The sequence below is a fragment of the Erinaceus europaeus genome, chromosome 7 (assembly GCF_950295315.1).
Source record: "Erinaceus europaeus chromosome 7, mEriEur2.1, whole genome shotgun sequence".
In the NCBI taxonomy this organism is placed as follows: domain Eukaryota; kingdom Metazoa; phylum Chordata; class Mammalia; order Eulipotyphla; family Erinaceidae; genus Erinaceus; species Erinaceus europaeus.
Window position 1 is genome coordinate 123436684 of NC_080168.1, and position 17896 is coordinate 123454579.

Consider the following 17896-nt stretch of genomic DNA (forward strand, 5'->3'; position numbering starts at 1 on the left):
TTCCCACCAGCGTGCAGAAGGGTCCCTTTGTCCCCACAACCACTCCAGCATTTGTTGTTGCTGTCTTTTTTGATATATGCCATTCTCACAAGGGTGAAGTTGTATCTTAATGTTGTCTTTATTTGCTTGTCTATGATAATCAGTGACCTGGAGCAATTTTTCATGTGTTTGTTATCCTTTTAGATCTCTTCTGTAGTGAATATTCTGTTCATATCCTCTGTCCAGTTTGATTATAGCAATAACTATCTATTACCTTCTTAAACCCTAAGATAGCAGGAACCTCCTGCTTCCTCTGGAAAGCCCATATATCCCCCAGTCCTGGAACCTCTAAGGTGGGGCTCACTTTCCTGCATGCTTCTCTCAATTCACACCGAATTATACTGCATCTGCTGATCCCAACCTAATCAATACAACACGTACCACCTTGGCATGCTTCACTTTGGACTGTGTCCAGAGACAGAAGGCATGGAATGTCAACCCTTCAGCCTCATTACTCAGGTGAGACCTTTCCTTTCATAGGATTGTCTAATTCCATTTCAGGTGCTTCGCTTCCTAACAAAGTCCCCAAACCTAGATATAGACCAGGTCCCATGAGCTACGGCAGATGTACATATGTACCCATAAATCAGGGCAAAATATATACCTGGAAGCAAAAGTGCCCAACAGTCTGCAGTGAGTCAATATATGCAGCAAGCAAGAAGAAAGACCTAAAAAGACACTATAAAGTGCTCAACGAAATAGTTTCTACTTAGACTTACCCTCCTCAGCTACTTCCTATTACACTTCCCTCACTCACTCCAGAGCTAACCTTATCAAAGTAAGGACTGCAAAATCTGAATAAGAGCAAGAGACTTGCATAATTTAATGATGACTCTTTAGTCACTATCAGACCACCCCATCAGCTGGGGCCCTATTAAGGAGTCCTGATTCCCAAACAGACATGATAGGCCTAGACCTCGAATAGATCCCACTCTCCATTGTTACTGATCATCTACATCAGGAACAACACAATAGACTCCTTTGTGGACCCTCATAGGACCTTGCTCTCAATGTGGATCAACAACAGTAGAGAATGTTCCATCCTCTGAAGGGAGGCTGGGCAACATACTCTATCTACCAACTGAGGAAGATGGGTCCTGAAATTGGGGCAGCTTGGAACATTTCTACTCATGAGGACAGAATGTGAGCTCAGATCTATAGGGATGCAGGGTCCAGGGTTCAAGTCCCTGTTTGGGTGCCAGATTCTGGGATAGCCTGAGGGTGCTTCTTCCCGAGCAAGTTCTCTCTGGGTTGGAGAGAACTGGACTGGAGCCAACCTAGGCTGCTATGTGGGAGAGGGATCAGGAATTTGTGCCAGGCTAGCATCACAGGAGAGAGACTCTGGGACTCTCGGAGCTGGAAGGCATTCCCATTTGTGTTTACTCAGAAGGGCAGCTGTATTTATACTCGCTATGAAGGAAATAGTAGGGTGGAAAGCAGAATGTGACAGAGAGGGTGGAGCGAAAAGAGAGTGCAAGCTAGTGGTGGAAAACAGGGTGTGACTAGGAGAAGGGGCGGAGCAAAAAGAGAGTATGAACCAGTGGGATTAAACCAGTGCCCTGCAGGCAGGGTGGTTCTCAGGTAAAACAGTGATTATGTAAATAGACCACAGCCTTAAGCAGGGGGGAGCTGGCATACTGCCCAACATGGGTGTGAGTCACTGGCTCTACATACACCCATACAGTAAATAAATGCCTCTTTATAGGAGAAAGTGGGAAGTTGGCGCCATGCATTTAGATGGTCACTAGAATTTAGTTTCCATTAGCATTCTGTTTAACAAGAATCCTATGCGATTGTTCCCCAAGAGAATTCTCTTTCTAAATATATGTTTTCTGAAATACTTTATTTTTAATGATGTAGTGGTAATGCAGTTGTCTCACCTTAAAAACTTCAGCTGTTCGTCTATTGAAATCAAACAGATCTCTTAAAGACATACAATATTGTCTCCTTTCCTTGAAAGAACAAACTTTAGTAATTCTATTTCCTCCCTCACCAGTCATATTGCCATCTTTTGTACCAATGTATAAGCTGCTTCTTTTAATATGAGTGTCACTGCTATTGCTAATTTTGGCAGAGAATCTCTTAGGAATATATGTCACCTTACTACCAGAGTCATATCAAACATGCAATCCTGTCCTTCAGTTTGGAAACTCTTTCCCATTTTATGTATTAAGTTGCTGTCACTGAACATTGACTATCCCTGTGCTTTTGCTAGTTTCCGAAGTCACTCACTTTCATGGACACTGAGACAGCACACAGTACTGAGTCATTTGAACTTCTCAACTTCTAATGTAGAATAATGCCCTCAGAAATTACTGACCCGCAAACAATTATTTTTTCTCCTGTACAGAATGCTATTAGGTTGTCATGCTTTTGATGGCTGTTCCTTTTCTTTTCCCTTTCACTTCTCAGCACTGCCTTACTAAGAGCTGTTAAGTACCTTTCCTTTATTGCTTCTAATAAGTCTATCTTTTACCATTCTACTTGGAATTTAAGGTTACCAGTAGGTTGTAGAAACAAAATCTCAGTTTAGATGTCAGTGACAACTTTTAAACTTAGAAATTAAATTATGAGGGGAATGTTATTTGGTGACAAAAATATTATTTTAAATGGTGAATTTCTTTCACTGTTGTTTATACATTCTTCAAGTTGTGAGATTTCTAAACACACACAGACACACACGTTACGTACTATTTTGTTTCCTCAATCTATGCATTGGTTCAGAAAGTTGAACTATGGGGAATTGGATCACATGATAGGAATTTAAATTTTGCCATTTTAAAACAGTTCGCTTTTATGTTAATATTCACTTTCCTTTGTATTACAGTGCAGTGGTTTTGACTAAGCATAGCAGACTCCACTATGAACTTCCACATCAGGACTTGAAAGACATCACAGGATCAGACAGAATACAAAACAAGCAGACAAATGTTAAATGCCAAGTATACATCGGTATGAAAATAACATTACATTTACATTTTCTAGCCCTGCAGCCTTGATAGAAAGTGAAGTGATTTAAAAATATGAAACCCTTCTAGGAATAGTGATAACTACATAAGGAACATCAAATGTATGGATGTAATCCCTGACACTGCAAATGTCCAAGTGATACACTGGCCTCGCCACCCTGCCCCCCTTTTCCCTCTTTGGTGAAATAATGAAAATAACTTTTGATAATAGAATGAGACTTCTTCTTCTTTTACTGCATTCTCTGCATCATATTTATGTACTAGCTCTAATTGAATTATCCATTAGTGGGGACAAGTTCTGTGTTCCTCTGGTAAGTATGTTTCTCTGTAGTACAAAGTACAACAACAAACTACTATATGCAGTTTTATTACAGACTCATGATATTACAACACCACAAGGAACCGAGGAGAGAAAGATCTAACCAAACATACTTGATCCCAGTTCTCTTAAAGCACATGCTTTTTGCCATGAAATGCTCTGTGTCAGTTTCTAGAGTTCAGATAACTTGGTGGCTGAAAAAGCATTAATCTATAAAGCAGAACAAATTGCTTAATAATCAGGAACCTAAAGGTAAGACTAGAGCAGGTGAGATTTGGGGTCTCCATTGTGGAAAAAGCTAGTAGATCTATTATAGGTACATTCCAAGAGGCCCATGACTTTACTAATTTTTGCCTGAGCCTGACAGTTAACATGCAGGTGGGTTAAAGATATTGTCTGGGGGAGTCGGGCGGTAGTGCAGCGGGTTAAGCACATGTGATGCGAAGTGCAAGGACCAGTGTAAGGATCCTGGTTCGACCTCTGGGATCCCCACCTGCAGGGGAGTCGCTTCACAAGTGGTATCTATCTGCAGGTATATCTCTATATCTCTATCTCTATTTCTATCTCTATATCTATATATCTGCAGCTATCTATCTATCTCTCCCCTTTCTGTCTTCCCCTCCTCTCTTGATTTCTGTCTGTCCTATTCAACAACAACAACATCAATAACTACAACAATAAAACAACAAGGGCAAAAAAGGGGAATAAATAAATAAATATTTTTCAAAAAGATACTGCCTGGGAAAATGGTATCAGAGTTGGAAATAGGACTAAAAATCTGGATCAGGGAAGAGAGTAGCTCCCAAATATTGGAAAAGCATCTAAATATTGTTAACTGTAAACCCCATCAATCTGATCTGGGGCCCATATTCAGCACAGGATCCCATGTGACGTCTGCATCCCTGTAGGTCTGAGCTCACATTCCGTGGTCACAGCTAGGAACATTCTAGGCTGCACTCACTGCAGGACCCATCTTCCTTGAGTGGCAGAGTATGTTAACACAGTCTCCCTTTGGAGAGAATGGGGAAGTCCCTACCATGTCAAGATTGAGGATTTCCACCTAGGAAGTTCCCTTAGACTCTCTCATCTCAGAAGCTGGTTGTTCTGCTAGTTGTTTCAATGTTTTGGTGTTATGTAAAACTGGATACATATCAATTAGTGTTGTACCGTGTATAAAACAGTAAGACAAGTGATCAGATTATACCCTTTCAATACTCTTGTCCATACTACTAGCTACTCTACAAGAAGCAATGGATTTAGTCATGACTATTTACACACACACACACACACACACACACACACACACACACATACACACACATTCCTTTACTTTGATGCAATACACCAAACATGCCTAATTTGTTATTTCCCTTCTGTTCTTATTTTTCATCTTCTGCAAATTCTGTCTATAAGTGGGATCATCCATTTGCATCCTTCTCTTTCTGACTTATCTCACTTAACAGGATTCCTTCAAGCTTCATCCAAGATGAGGTGAAGAAAGTGAATTCACCATTTTCAATAGCTGATTCGTATTCCATTGTGTATCTAGACCACAACAACATACTCAGCCACCCATCTGTTGTTGGATATCTGCATTGCTTCAGGTTTTAGCTATTAAAGATTGTGGTGTTATAAATATAGGTGTACACAAATATTTTTGGATAGGTGCATTTTGATTCCTTGGTATAAATCCCAGGAAGAGGAATTATATAGGGTAGGTCCATTTCTAGCCTTCTGAGAGTTCCCCAGACTTCTCTCCAATTGACATTCCCACCAGAAGTGCTGGAGGGTTCCTTGACTCCCACAACCTCTTCAGCATTTGTTGCTGCTACCTTTTCTGATTTATGATATTCTCACAGTAGTGAAGTGGTATCTCATTGTTGTCTTTATTTGCATTTCTCTGACAATTAGTGAGTTGGAATTTTTTTCTTTTTTTTTTTTTTAATTTTTTATTTAAGAAAGGATTAGTGAACAAAAGCATAAGTAGGAGGGGTACAACTCCACACAATTCCCAACACCCAATCCCCATAACCCACCCCCTCCCATGATAGCTTTCCCATTCTCTATCCCTCTGGGAGCATGGACCCAGGGTCGTTGAGGGATGCAGAAGGTAGAAGGTCTGGCTTCTGTAATTGCTTCCCCGCTGAACATGGGCGTTGACTGGTCGGTCCATACCCCCAGTATGCCTCTCTCTTTCCCTAGTAGGGTGTGACTCTGGGGAAGCTGAGCTCCAGGACACATTGGTGGGGTCTTCAATCCAGGGAAGCCTAGCCAGCATCCTGGTGGCATCTGGAACCTGGTGATTGAAAAGAGAGTTAACATATGAAGCCAAACAATTTGTTGAGCAATCATGGATCCCAAGCTTGGAATAGTGGAGAGGAAGTGTTAGGGAGGTACTCACTGCAAACTCTAGTGTAGTCCTGCTTTCAGGTATATATTTTGCAGTAGTTTATGGATACGTGTGCACATAAGCTCTCTCTCACAGAAACTGGTGTATATCTAGGTTATGGGACTTTGTTAGAAAGTGAACTACCTGAGATGAAATTAGAGTGTACTATTAAAGGAAAGGTCTCACCCGAGTAATGAAGCTGAAGGGTTGTCATTCCACACGTGAAGTCTCTGGATACATTCTGAGGTGAAGCATGTTGAGGTAGCAATCGTTGCTTTGGTTAGGTTGTGATCGGCAGATGCAATGTTATTTGGTTTGGATTGGGAGATGCATACGGGAAAGTGGGCCCTATCCAAGGGTTCCAGGACTGGGGGAAGTAGGGGCTCTATAGTGGAGATGTGAGGTTCCTGCTGTCTTAGGGTTCAAAAAGACACTCAATAGTTAATATTATCATCACATTATTTGTTAATTGAGTTAACTTTGAAAAGTCCCTTTGTTATGGTTTGCTGGACAGTACCCAGTATCTTGTTTATAGCTGTGCTATTGGAAGCTTCTAATCTACTTGGTCTAGGCTTTTGAGAGAGTCCGCATATCAAATACATAGCCTATATATTAAAAAGATTCAGTTTGTCTTTTGAGAAACTTTGAGACATACAATTGATTTCCCCCTCTCATATTAATTAGCTACTGATTTATATGTCTACATTTTGCTAGGAGTGTACATAAACACCATTCCCACCACCAAAGGACTGTGACCCATCCCTCCCGCCCACTCCCACCCCCCACTGGCCCAGGAAGCTACATGCCTACCCCTCACCACTGGGTTTTTACTTTGGTGCCCTACTTACAATTTGATCAGGTCCTGCTTTTAGTTTCCCTTTCAGATCTTCTTAGTCAGCTTCTGTTGATGAGTGGGATCATCCCATACTCATCTTTACCTTTCTGACTTAGTTCACTTAACATAATTCCTTCTAGCTCTGTCCAAGATGGGTCAGAGAAGGTGGGTTCATTGTTCTTGATAGCTGCATAGTATTCCATTGTGTATATATACCACAGCTTTCTCAGCCACTCATCTGTTGTTGGGCACCTGGGTTGCTTCCAGGTTTTAGCTATTATGAATTGTGCTGCTATGAACATAGGAGTACACACCTCTTTTTGGTTGGGTGTTATGGAGTCCTTGGGGTATAACCCCAGGAGAGGAATTATTGGGTCATATGGAAGGTCCATGTCTAGCCTTCTGAGAGTTTTCCAGACTGCTCTCCACAGAGGCTGTACCAATTTACATTCCCACCAGCAATGTAAAAGGGTTCCTCTGTCCCCACATCCTCTCCAGCATTTGTTGCTGCTGTCCTTTTTGATGTATGCCATTCTTACAGGAGTGAGGTGGTATCTTAGTGTTGTCTTGATTTGCATTTCTCTGATAATCAGTGACCTAGAGCAGTTTTTCATATGTTTATTAGCCTTTTGGATCTCCTCTGTGGTGAATGTTTTGTTCATTTCCTCTGCCCATTTTTGGATGGGGTCACTTGCTTTTTTGTGGCTAAGTTTGCTGAGCTCTTTATATATTTTGGTGATTAGTTTCTTGTCTGATGTCTGGCATGTGAAGATCTTCTCCCATTCTGTGAGGGGTCTCTCTGTTTGTTTAATAGTTTCTTTGGATGTGCAGAAGCTTTTCAATTTGATGTAGTCCCATTGGTTTGTTTCTGCTTTGGTCTTCCTTGCAATTGGGTTTGATTCATCAAAGATGTCCTTGAGGTGTATGTGGGAAAGTGTTTTACCAATGTTTTCCTCTAAGTATTTGATTGTTTCTGGTCTGACATCTAGGTCTTTGATCCATTTGGAGTTGACTTTTGTTTCAGGTGAGATAAAGTGGTTCAATTTCATTCTTCTGCATGTTTCAACCCAGTTTTCCCAGCACCATTTATTGAAGAGAGCCTCCTTTTTCCATTTAATCCTTTGGGCCCCCTTATCAAAGATTAGATGCCCATAGGTGTTGGGATTTACTTCTGGGATTTCAATTCTGTTCCACTGGTCTGTATGCCTATTTTTGTTCCAGTACCATGCTGTTTTGATGATGATGGCTTTATAATATAGTTTAAGGTCTGGGAGTGTGATGCCTCCATTTCTGTTTCTTTTCCTTAAGATGGTTTTGGCAATTCTAGGTGTTTTCAGGTTCCAGATAAATGATTGTAGTGTTTGTTCTATTCTCTTAAAGAAGAAGCCTGGTGGAACTTTGATGGGTATTGCATTAAATTTGTATATGGCTCTGGGGAGAATATTCATTTTGATGATATTTATTCTTCCAATCCATGAGCATGGGATATCTTTCCATTTCTTGGTATCAGTTTCTATCTCCTTGAGTAGCGACTCATAGTTTTCAGTATACAAGTCTTTCACTTCTTTGGTCAACTTTATTCCTAGGTATTTGATTGATTTTGCTGAAACAGTAAATGGGAGTGATTTCTGGATGTCTTCTTCTTCAGATTTAGTGTTTGCATAAAGAAGTGCCACTGATTTTTGTACATTGATTTTGTAGCCTGATACCTTGCTATATTGCCTAACAACTTCCAGTAATTTTCTACTGGATTCTTTAGGTCTTTCTATGTATACTATCATATCATCTGCAAATAGTGAGAGCTTGACTTCTTCCCTTCCAATCTGTATCCCTTTGATTTCTTTCTCTTGCCTGATTGCTATGGCAAGAACTTCCAATACTATGTTGAAGAGTAACGGTGACAGTGGACAGCCCTGTCTAGTCCCCGATCTGAGGGGGAATGCTTTCAGCTTCTCTCCATTGAGTATGATGTTGGCTGTAGGTTTGCTATATATAGACTCCACTATCTTGAGGAATTTCCCATCTATTCCCATTTTTTGTAGAGTTTTGAGCATGAATGGGTGTTGGATTTTGTCAAAGGCTTTCTCTGCATCTATTGAGATAATCATGTGGTTTTTGGCTTTGCTTTTATTGATGTGATGAATGACATTGATTGATTTACGGATGTTGAACCAGCCTTGCATTCCTGGGATGAATCCCACTTGGTCATGATGAACAATCTTTTTGATGTGTTGCTGTATCCGGTTGGCCAAGATCTTGTTTAATATTTTGGCATCTATGTTCATCAGAGATATTGGTCTGTAGTTTTCCTTTTTTGTTCTGTCCCTATCAGCTTTTGGTATCAGGGTGATGTTGGCTTCATAAAAGGTGGAAGGGAGTATTCCTGTTTCTTCAATCTTATGGAATAGCTTAAGAAGTATGGGTATTAACTGTTTCCTGAAAGTTTTGTAGAATTCATTTGTGAAGCCATCTGGTCCAGGACTTTTGTTGTTGGGGAGATTCTTAATAACGGTTTCAATTTCTTTGTCTGTGATTGGTGCATTTAGATTTTGTAGTTCTTCTTGGTTCAGTTTTGGAAGTGCATAGGTTTCTAGGAATTGTTCCATTTCTTCCAGATTCTCTAGCTTGGTGGCATATAGTTCTTTATAGAAGTTTCGCAGAATTCTCTGGATTTCTGTGGTGTCAGTTGTGATATCTCCTGCATCGTTTACAATTCTATTAATTTGAGTCTTCTCTCTTTTTTGTTTGGTGAGTCTGGCTAGGGGTTTGTCAATTTTGTTTAATCTTTCAAAGAACCAACATTTGGCTTCATTGATCTTTTGTATGGTTCTTTTATTTTCGATGTTGTTTATTTCTGCTCTAACTTTAGTGATTTCTGTCCTGGTTGCTTTAGGGTTCCTTTGTTCCTCTTCCTCTAAGTCCTTGAGGTGTGTAGTAAGGTCGTTCATTTGGGCTTCTTCTTGGTGTTTAATATGTGATTGTATGGCTATAAGTTTCCCTCTCAGTACTGCTTTCGCTGTGTCCCAAATATTTTGATAGGTTGTGTCTTCATTTTCATTAGTTTCCAGGAACATTTGAATTTCCTGTTTGAGTGAGTCTCTGACCCAGTGGTTCGTAAGGAGCATGTTGTTTAGTTTCCAAATTCTTTGTCTTTTAATAATTTTCCGTTTGTTGTTAAAAGTTAGTTTTACTCCACTGTGGTCTGAGAAGATACTTGGGATGATTTCAATGCTCTTGAATTTGTTGATGCTGTCTTTGTGGCCTAACATGTGGTCTATCCTTGAGTACATGTTGTGTGGATTTGAAAAGAATGTGTATTCCAGTTTTTTGGGGTGGAGGAGTCTGAAAATGTCCAAGAGGTCTAGTCTGTCAATCTCTTCATTCAATTCTCTTGTATCTTTATTGGTTCTCTGCTTTGTTGATCTGTCTAAGTGTGACAGTGGGGTATTGAAGTCTCCCACTATTATTGTATTACTATTGATGTATTTTTGAAATTCTTTCAGTAGGTGTTTAATGTATTTAGATGGTCCCTCGTTGGGTGCATAGATGTTAATAATTGTTAAGTCTTCTTGGCTGATTGATCCTCTAATCATTATGTAATGTCCTTGCCTATCTTTTATTACTTTATTTAATTTAAAATCTATCGTGTCTGAGATGAGAATGGCTGTTCCTGCCCTTTTTTGTGGACCGTTAGCCTGTATGATAGTTTTCCATCCTTTCACTTTAAGTCTGTGTTTATCTTGTTGTGACAGATGGGATTCTTGCAAGCAGCATATGGTTGGGTTATGTTTTCTGATCCATCCCCCCACCCTGTGCCTTTTGATGGGTGAGTTTAAGCCATTGACATTTATTGATATTATGGATTTAATGTATTGTAGTGCCATTGTTCTAAAAAACGATTTGTTTACTCTGATATATTACAAGTATTATAGTGATGTTCTTGTTTATAAGAGGTCTTTTAGTACCTATTTCAGGGCCGGCTTGGTGATAGTTGCCTCCTTTAACTGTTGTTTGTCTAAGAAGGTTTTGATCCCTCCATCTAGCTTGAATGAAAGTCTAGCAGGATATATTATCCTTGGCTGAAACCCTTTTTCATTCAGGGCTCGATAGATATCTTGCCACTCCCTTCTGACTTTTAGAGTTTGAGTGGAGAAATCTGCAGAAAGTCTTATGGGTTTTCCCCTGTATGTGACTTTTTGTTTCTCTCTTGCAGCCTTTAGGATCCTTTCTTTATCCTTACTTCTTCTCATTGTGACTATGATGTGTCTTGGTGTTTTCAGGTCTGGGTTGATTCTGTTTGGTACTCTCTGGGCCTCTTGCACCTTGATATCCTTTCTGTTATTCAGGTCTGGGAAATTTTCTTGTATTATTTCCTCTAGAATGTTTGCTTCCCCTTCCTCTCTTTCTTCCTCTGGCAGGCCAATTATACGAATGTTACTTCTTTTGACATCATCCCATATGTCTCTGTTGTTGTTTTCAGTGTCTCTCAATCTCTTTTTAAGCTCTTTCACCTCTTTCTTAGTTTTCTCTAACTCATCCTCTGTCTGACTAATTCTGTTTTCTGCTTCTGTTAGTCTGCTTTCCCTTGCCTCAGCTTCTTTCTTCATTACAGCTATTTCAGCTTTCAGTTCTCTAATTGTCTCAAGATAATCAGTATTTTCCTTGGGTGTCTCAACTGTTGTTTCCCTAATACTGCCATTCCTTTCCTCCAATGTTGTTTTCATTTCTGTGATTAATAAGTTTATTATTGCTTGCATACTTTTCTTATATATGGTTACTTCTGATTGATTTATGGTTTCCTCTGGGCTCTTGTCTTCATTCATTGGGGTAGCAGTTTTATTTGTTTTTAATCTACCCATTTTTTTTTATTTATGTGTTTCTCTCTCTTTTTTTTTTTTTAATGCTCTGTTGTTCCTCAGTTGTTGTGTTTTGAGCAGAAGTAGCACTGTACTAAATACCTTTATGACAATTGCACTCACCAACCTCCGGAATTACAGTAGCAACTGAAGTAAGTATTGAAGGAGTTTAATCATTACCAGTTAGCCAAAAAATTTCTCCAGTCCGTGAAAAAATAGTAACCAAATCCCAGTGAAGAAAGAGGAAAGAAAGAGAGGATAGCAAGAATAGACAGTTATGCAAATCTACTATCCAGTGTATATTCTAGGGGTAACAAGAGTGTAAAGGGAACTAGAGCAGAGATACACACATAGAAAGTCCACTCTGGGTCAGATTTCTTCCCCAAAGTAATTCACAAATTCAGAAAGGCAAAGAAGAAAGAAGTGTATGACAAGATAAAAAAAAAAATAATAATAATAATAAAAAATAAAAAAGAGATAGAGAGAGATAAGAGAGAGAAAAGGGAGAATATAAGAAGAAGGGTTGTAATTAAAGAGCAGTGCGAGGAACTTCCCAAATGTGTATCAGTGAGTTTAAAAAAAAAAAAAAAACCCTGTTTGGTGGTATGGGGTATCCTGCTAGTAGCTGGTCCCAGGCACTGCTTATGGTGGGGGGGGGGGGGGAGCGGCGGGAAGGATGTATGCTTGAAAATTAAAAGGAAGAAAAAAGAATTTTTTTCCCCTTCTCTAATTCTTAACCCAAATTAAGTTATAGACACCTCCTTGGTATGACCGCTGTGGCCCCTTATTGGCTGGCCTACTAAAGGCAGAAAATCCTATTGTTTACACGAGATGTGTCCGGAGCTCAAAGGCTAGCCGCTTCTCCGTCTTCTGCCATCTTCCGGGAAACCCCCCCCTCCAGACTTTTTTAAAGGATTTCTCAAAAATGAAAACTAGCTCCAAATCCTTTGATCCAATGAGAGCTATACTCAAGAAGTCTTTGGATCTGCTCTCAGGGTCGCGGTGGACCCTGGATTCTCCCAAGAGGAAGCCCCCGAGCTAAAGTGCTCTCTCCGGGTCCTCTGCCCGCCTCGCTCTGCAACCGGCGGAGGAGCCGCCTTCCTGGGCGGGCAGAGGACAATGCCCGGCGCACTCTCCTTGCCCGGTGCCCTGGGAATTCTGGAGCCCCGCTAGTCCGTGTCACCTTTACTCTAATTCTTAACCCAAATTAAATTGTACCCACTCTTTGGTGTCACCCCTTATTAACTGGCCTGCTAAAGGCAGAAAATCCTACCGTTGCCGACGATGCGGTCAGAGCGCTCGCTGTCAGCAACTTCTCAGGCCGCCATCTTCCTCTCCCTTGGAATTTTTTTCTTAATTTCTCCATTGGGGGATTAACGATTTACAGCCAACAGTAAGATGCAAACGTTTGTACATGCTTAACATTTTCCAATTTCCGTGTAACAATACAACCCTCAGTAGGTCCTCCTCTGCCATCATGTTACAAGACCTGATCCCCCCCACCCAGAGTCTTTTACTTTGATGCAGTGCACCAACTCCAGTCCAAGTTCTGCCTTGTGTTTTCCCTTTTGATCTTGTTTTTCAACATCTATCTATAAGTGAGATCATCCCCATTCATCCTTTTTTTTTCTGACTTTTCTCAACATGATTCCTTCAAGCTCCATCCAAGATGGGGTGAAGAAGAGGAATTCACCATTTTTTTTTCCTTTTTTATTTAAGAAAGGATTAATTAACAAAACCATAGGGTAGGAGGAGTACAACTCCACACAATTCTCACCACCCAATCTCCATATCCCACCCCCTCCCCTGATAGCTTTCCCATTCTCTATCCCTCTGGGAGCATGGACCCAGGGTCATTGTGGGTTGCAAAAGGTAGAAGGTCTGGCTTCTGTAATTGCTTCCCCGCTGAACATGGGCATTGACTGGTTGATCCATACTCCCAGTCTGCCTCTCTCTTTTCCTAGTGGGGTGGATCTCTGGGGAAGCTGAGCTCCAGGACACATTGGTGGGGTCTTCAGTCCAGGGAAGCCTGGCCAGCATCCTGATGACATCTGGAACCTGGTGACTGAAAAGAGAGTTAACATACAAAGCCAAACAAATTGTTGAGCAATCATGGACCCAAAGCTTGGAATAGTGGAGAGGAAGTGTTAGGAGTGTTCTCACTGCAAACTCTAGTGTACTTCTGCTTTCAGGTATATATTTTGCAGTAGTTTACGGATACGTGTGGACATATGCTCTCTCTCACAGAAACTGGTGTATATCTAGGTTTTGGGACTTTGTTAGAAAGTGAACCACCTGAGATGGAATTAGAGTATACTATGAAAGGAAAGGTCTCACCCAAGTAATGAAGCTGAAGGGTTGTCATTCCACACCTGAAGTCTCTGGACACAGTCTGAAGTGAAGCATGTTGAGGTGGCAATCGTTGCATTGGTTAGGTTGTGATCAGCAGATGCAATATTATTTGGTTTGGATTGGGAGATGCATACGGGAAAGTGGGCCCTATCCAAGGGTTCCAGGACTGGGGGAGGTAGAGTCTCTATAGTGGAGATGTGAGGTTCCTGCTGTCTTAGGGTTCAAAAAGACAATCGATAGTTAATATTATCATCACATTAATTGGTAATTGGGTTAACTTTGAAGAGTCCTTTTGTTATGGTTTGCTGTACAGTACCCAGTATCTTGTACATAATTGTGCTATTGGTTGCTTCTGATCTACTTGGTCTAGGCTTTTGAGAGTCTGCATATCAATTACACAGCCTATATATTAAAAAGATTCAGTTTGTGTTTTGAAAAACTTCGAGACATACAATTAATTTTCCCCCTCTCATATTAGTTAACTAGTGATTTATATGTCTACATTTTGCTAGGAGTGTACATAAACATCATTCCCACCACCAAAAGACTATGACCCATCCCTCCCACCCACTCCCACCCCCCACTGTCCCAGGAAGCTGCATGTCTACCCCTCACCACAGGGTTTTTACTTTGGTGCCCTACTTACAATTTGGTCAGGTCCTGCTTTTAGTTTCCCTTTCAGATCTTCTTACTCAACTTCTGTTGATGAGTGAGATCATCCCATACTCATCTTTATCTTTCTCCATTTTTAATAGCTGAGTGGTAGTTCATTGTGTATATAGACCACAACTGACTCAGCTACTCATCTGTTGTTGGACACCTGGGTTGCTTCCAGGTTTTGGCTATTACAGATTGTGCTACTATGACCATAGACATATACAGATAATTTTGGATAAGTGTGTTTGGTTCCTTAGGATATATCCGCAGGAGAGGAATTGCATGGTCATAGGGTGGGTCCACTTCTAGCCTTGTGAGAGTTCTCTAAACTTTTCTCCACAGGGGTTGGACCTGTTAAGATTTCCACCAGTAGTGCAAGAAGGTTCCTTTGTCCCCACAATATCTCCAGCATTTGTTTTAAGGATTCTTTCTAGTGTATGACACTCTTATAAGCATGAAGCATTATCTCATTATTATCTTTATTTGTATTTATCTGGTGATTAATGACAGAGCATTTTTTCATATGTCTGTTGACCTTTTGAATGTCCAATTTGATTAATGTGCTGTTCATATTCTTTAACCACTTATGAAAATGATTTTTTTGTCAAGTTTGGTGAGCTCTTTATATATTTTGGTTATGAGCCTTTTGTCTGATGTGTGACATATAAATATCTCCTCCCATTCTATGGAAGGTCTCTTTGTTTGAGAGGTGGTTTCTTTTGTAGTGCGGTAGATTGTCAGTATGATATAATCCCATTGGTTTTTTTTTTTGTTTTAGTGTTTTTTGCAGTGGACTTTGTATGTATCATTGATGATAATTATAAAACTTAGATGTAAAAGAGTTCTGCCAATATTTTACTCTTAAGTATTTAATATTATTGGCCTAACATCCAAATCATTGATCCATCTGGAGTTTACTTTTGTGTGTGGTAAAAATGTAATGGCTCTGCTTCATTGTTCTGCATGTTTCAACCCAATTTTTTCAACAACATTTGTTGGAAAGATTGTGATATCTCCTTTATCATTTACCATCATATTCATTTGAACCTTCTCTCTATTTTAGTGGGTCGAGCCAAGGGTTTATCAATTTTGTTTACCCTTTCAAAGAACCAAAACCTAGCTTCTGTGATATTTTGTATGGTTCTCTTATCTTCTGTTATTTTTTCTGTCCTAATTTAGATTATTTCATTCTTTCTGGTTGCTTTAGGATTCTATTGTTTTTCTTTTTCTGCATCCATAAGATTGGTTTTTCTGTTATAAAGTGGCCTGTTTTGTCACTGGCTGTCACACATGAAGCCAAGATTAATTTAATTTAATTTAATTTAATTTTCTCTACAAAAACTTATCCAAAGCTTGTTTCACTTTAATTATTTATACAAATACTGACATTTTGATGTTGAGAATACAGGCAACAAAAATGATGAGCCAGTATCACATTAGTGAATTAGCAACACTTAACTGAAAAATAAAAGGTTCAACATGATGTTACTGCTTATTTGATTCGTTTGACATTTCAGAAATTCATCATAAATCAGGAATGATATCTGTTTCAGAGGTAATTTTATATTATTATTGAGCCCTTTAATTTTAGTTAATACTATTCACACTACTTTCTCTAACACATTTTTTAACTCTATTTTGTCTAATTCTAACTTTACTTAGTCCTTTTGCCCTTTATTTCCTGAAAGCCCAAACTTTTTTTTTTCCCCCTCCAGAGTTATTGCTGGAGCTCAGTGCCTGCACTATGAATCCACTGCTCCTGGAGGCCATTTTTTTTCCTTTTGTTGCCCTTGTTGTGTATCAGTGCTGTTGTTACTATTATTGTTGTTGTCGTTGTTGGATAGGACAGAGAGAAATGGAGAGAGGAGTGGAAGACAGAGAGAGGGAGAGAAAGATAGACACCTGTAGACCTGCTTCACCGCTTGTGAAACAACTCCCCTGTAGGTGGGGAGCCGGGGGCTCAAATCGGGATCCTTAAGCTGCTCCTTGTTTTTTGTGCCACGTGTGCTTAACCCACTGTGCTACCACCTGGTCCCCGAAAGCCAAAACTTTTATCCACTGCTGCATAAAACATATGGTAATTGGTTTGTATGATTTATATTTAAGTTATTACTCATAAGAAATATGAGTAGATTAAAAAAAAATTCCTAATAAGGTCACATCCAAAGGAAATGGAAGTGGAAATCAAGGTGAAAACCAAATAGGTTCCTATTCAAAAAGGAAAATGTTTAATGTGTTAATGCACTACTCACAGTAATTGATTAAAATATTTATTAAAAACTTTGCAGTAGGCAAAAAAAAAAAGAAATATTGTACAATGTTTAGCTGACTTTAGAGCCAATTTATTTAAAAAGAATGTGGCAATTGGGTAAGTGATGCATGATGAGTACTATCTTATAGTGTATGGTTATTTTCTTTAGGAAAAACATGGGGAGGACAGGCAGTGACACACTCTATTGAGCATACATGTCATCGTGATCAAGGACCGGGGTTCAAGCCCTGTTGGCATTAAGTCAGCCCCCCTGCTCTACTGCTGATACTGTGGCCTATTTATATAATCATTGTTTTGCCTGAAAGATCCACACCCATTGATCTATCTTCGCAAGACCCGCCTTGCCTGCAGGGTAACATTAATCCCACCAGTTAAAACCATTGCGACAGTTGCTCAGGAAGTTCCCAGTGTGCCTTTTTCCTTTCTCCACCCCCTTTCCTAGCCATTTCCATTTCTGACTTGCCACTTCTGGTTTTATACTATAAAACCCACTTCTATTTCTGGTTTCTCCCTCTTCTCTTCCCCTTTTTTTTTTCTGTGTCTTGACCTGGAGGAGGGCAGGCGTGCAGACAGGGAGGCAGACTTTGGCCATTGCAGTTTGGCGCCAAGTGGCTTAACCTGCTGTGCTCACATAGACTCTGGGGCTCCCACATGAGTAAAAATTGTATTGCCATGCTGCCACGAGTTCCTTGTCTCTCTCCTGTGATGCTACTACCCTCCTCCCCTCCTCACCTGCAGGGGGAAAGCTTCACAAGTAGTGAAGCAAGGCTGCAGGTGTCTATCTCCCTATCTGTCTCCTGATTCCCTCTCAGTTTCTCTCTGTCTCCATCAAATTAAAAAAGGAAAAAACAATAAATGGCCACCAGGAGAGGTAGATTTGTTATATTGGCACCAAGCCCCAGCAACAACCCTGGTGAAATAAAAAAGTTTGTTTTTCTTTAAAAAAAAACCCTATAGTTTAGCATGCATGTTTTCCTAACCACGCTACAAATCAGAAACATAGATCATTTCTCACTCTTACTCAAAAACCTCTGCATCATGTTTTTGAAATCTCTGCATGTCAGAATAACATAATATAATGCTCTTAATTGAGAAGACCCATTCCAGATAGACATATATAGACACAAGGCTGTGGCATCAGTTCTAAGTTTCATTATAACTCACTCAACCAAGTGATATAGAAAATGACTGTGAAAGTAAAAGATGGT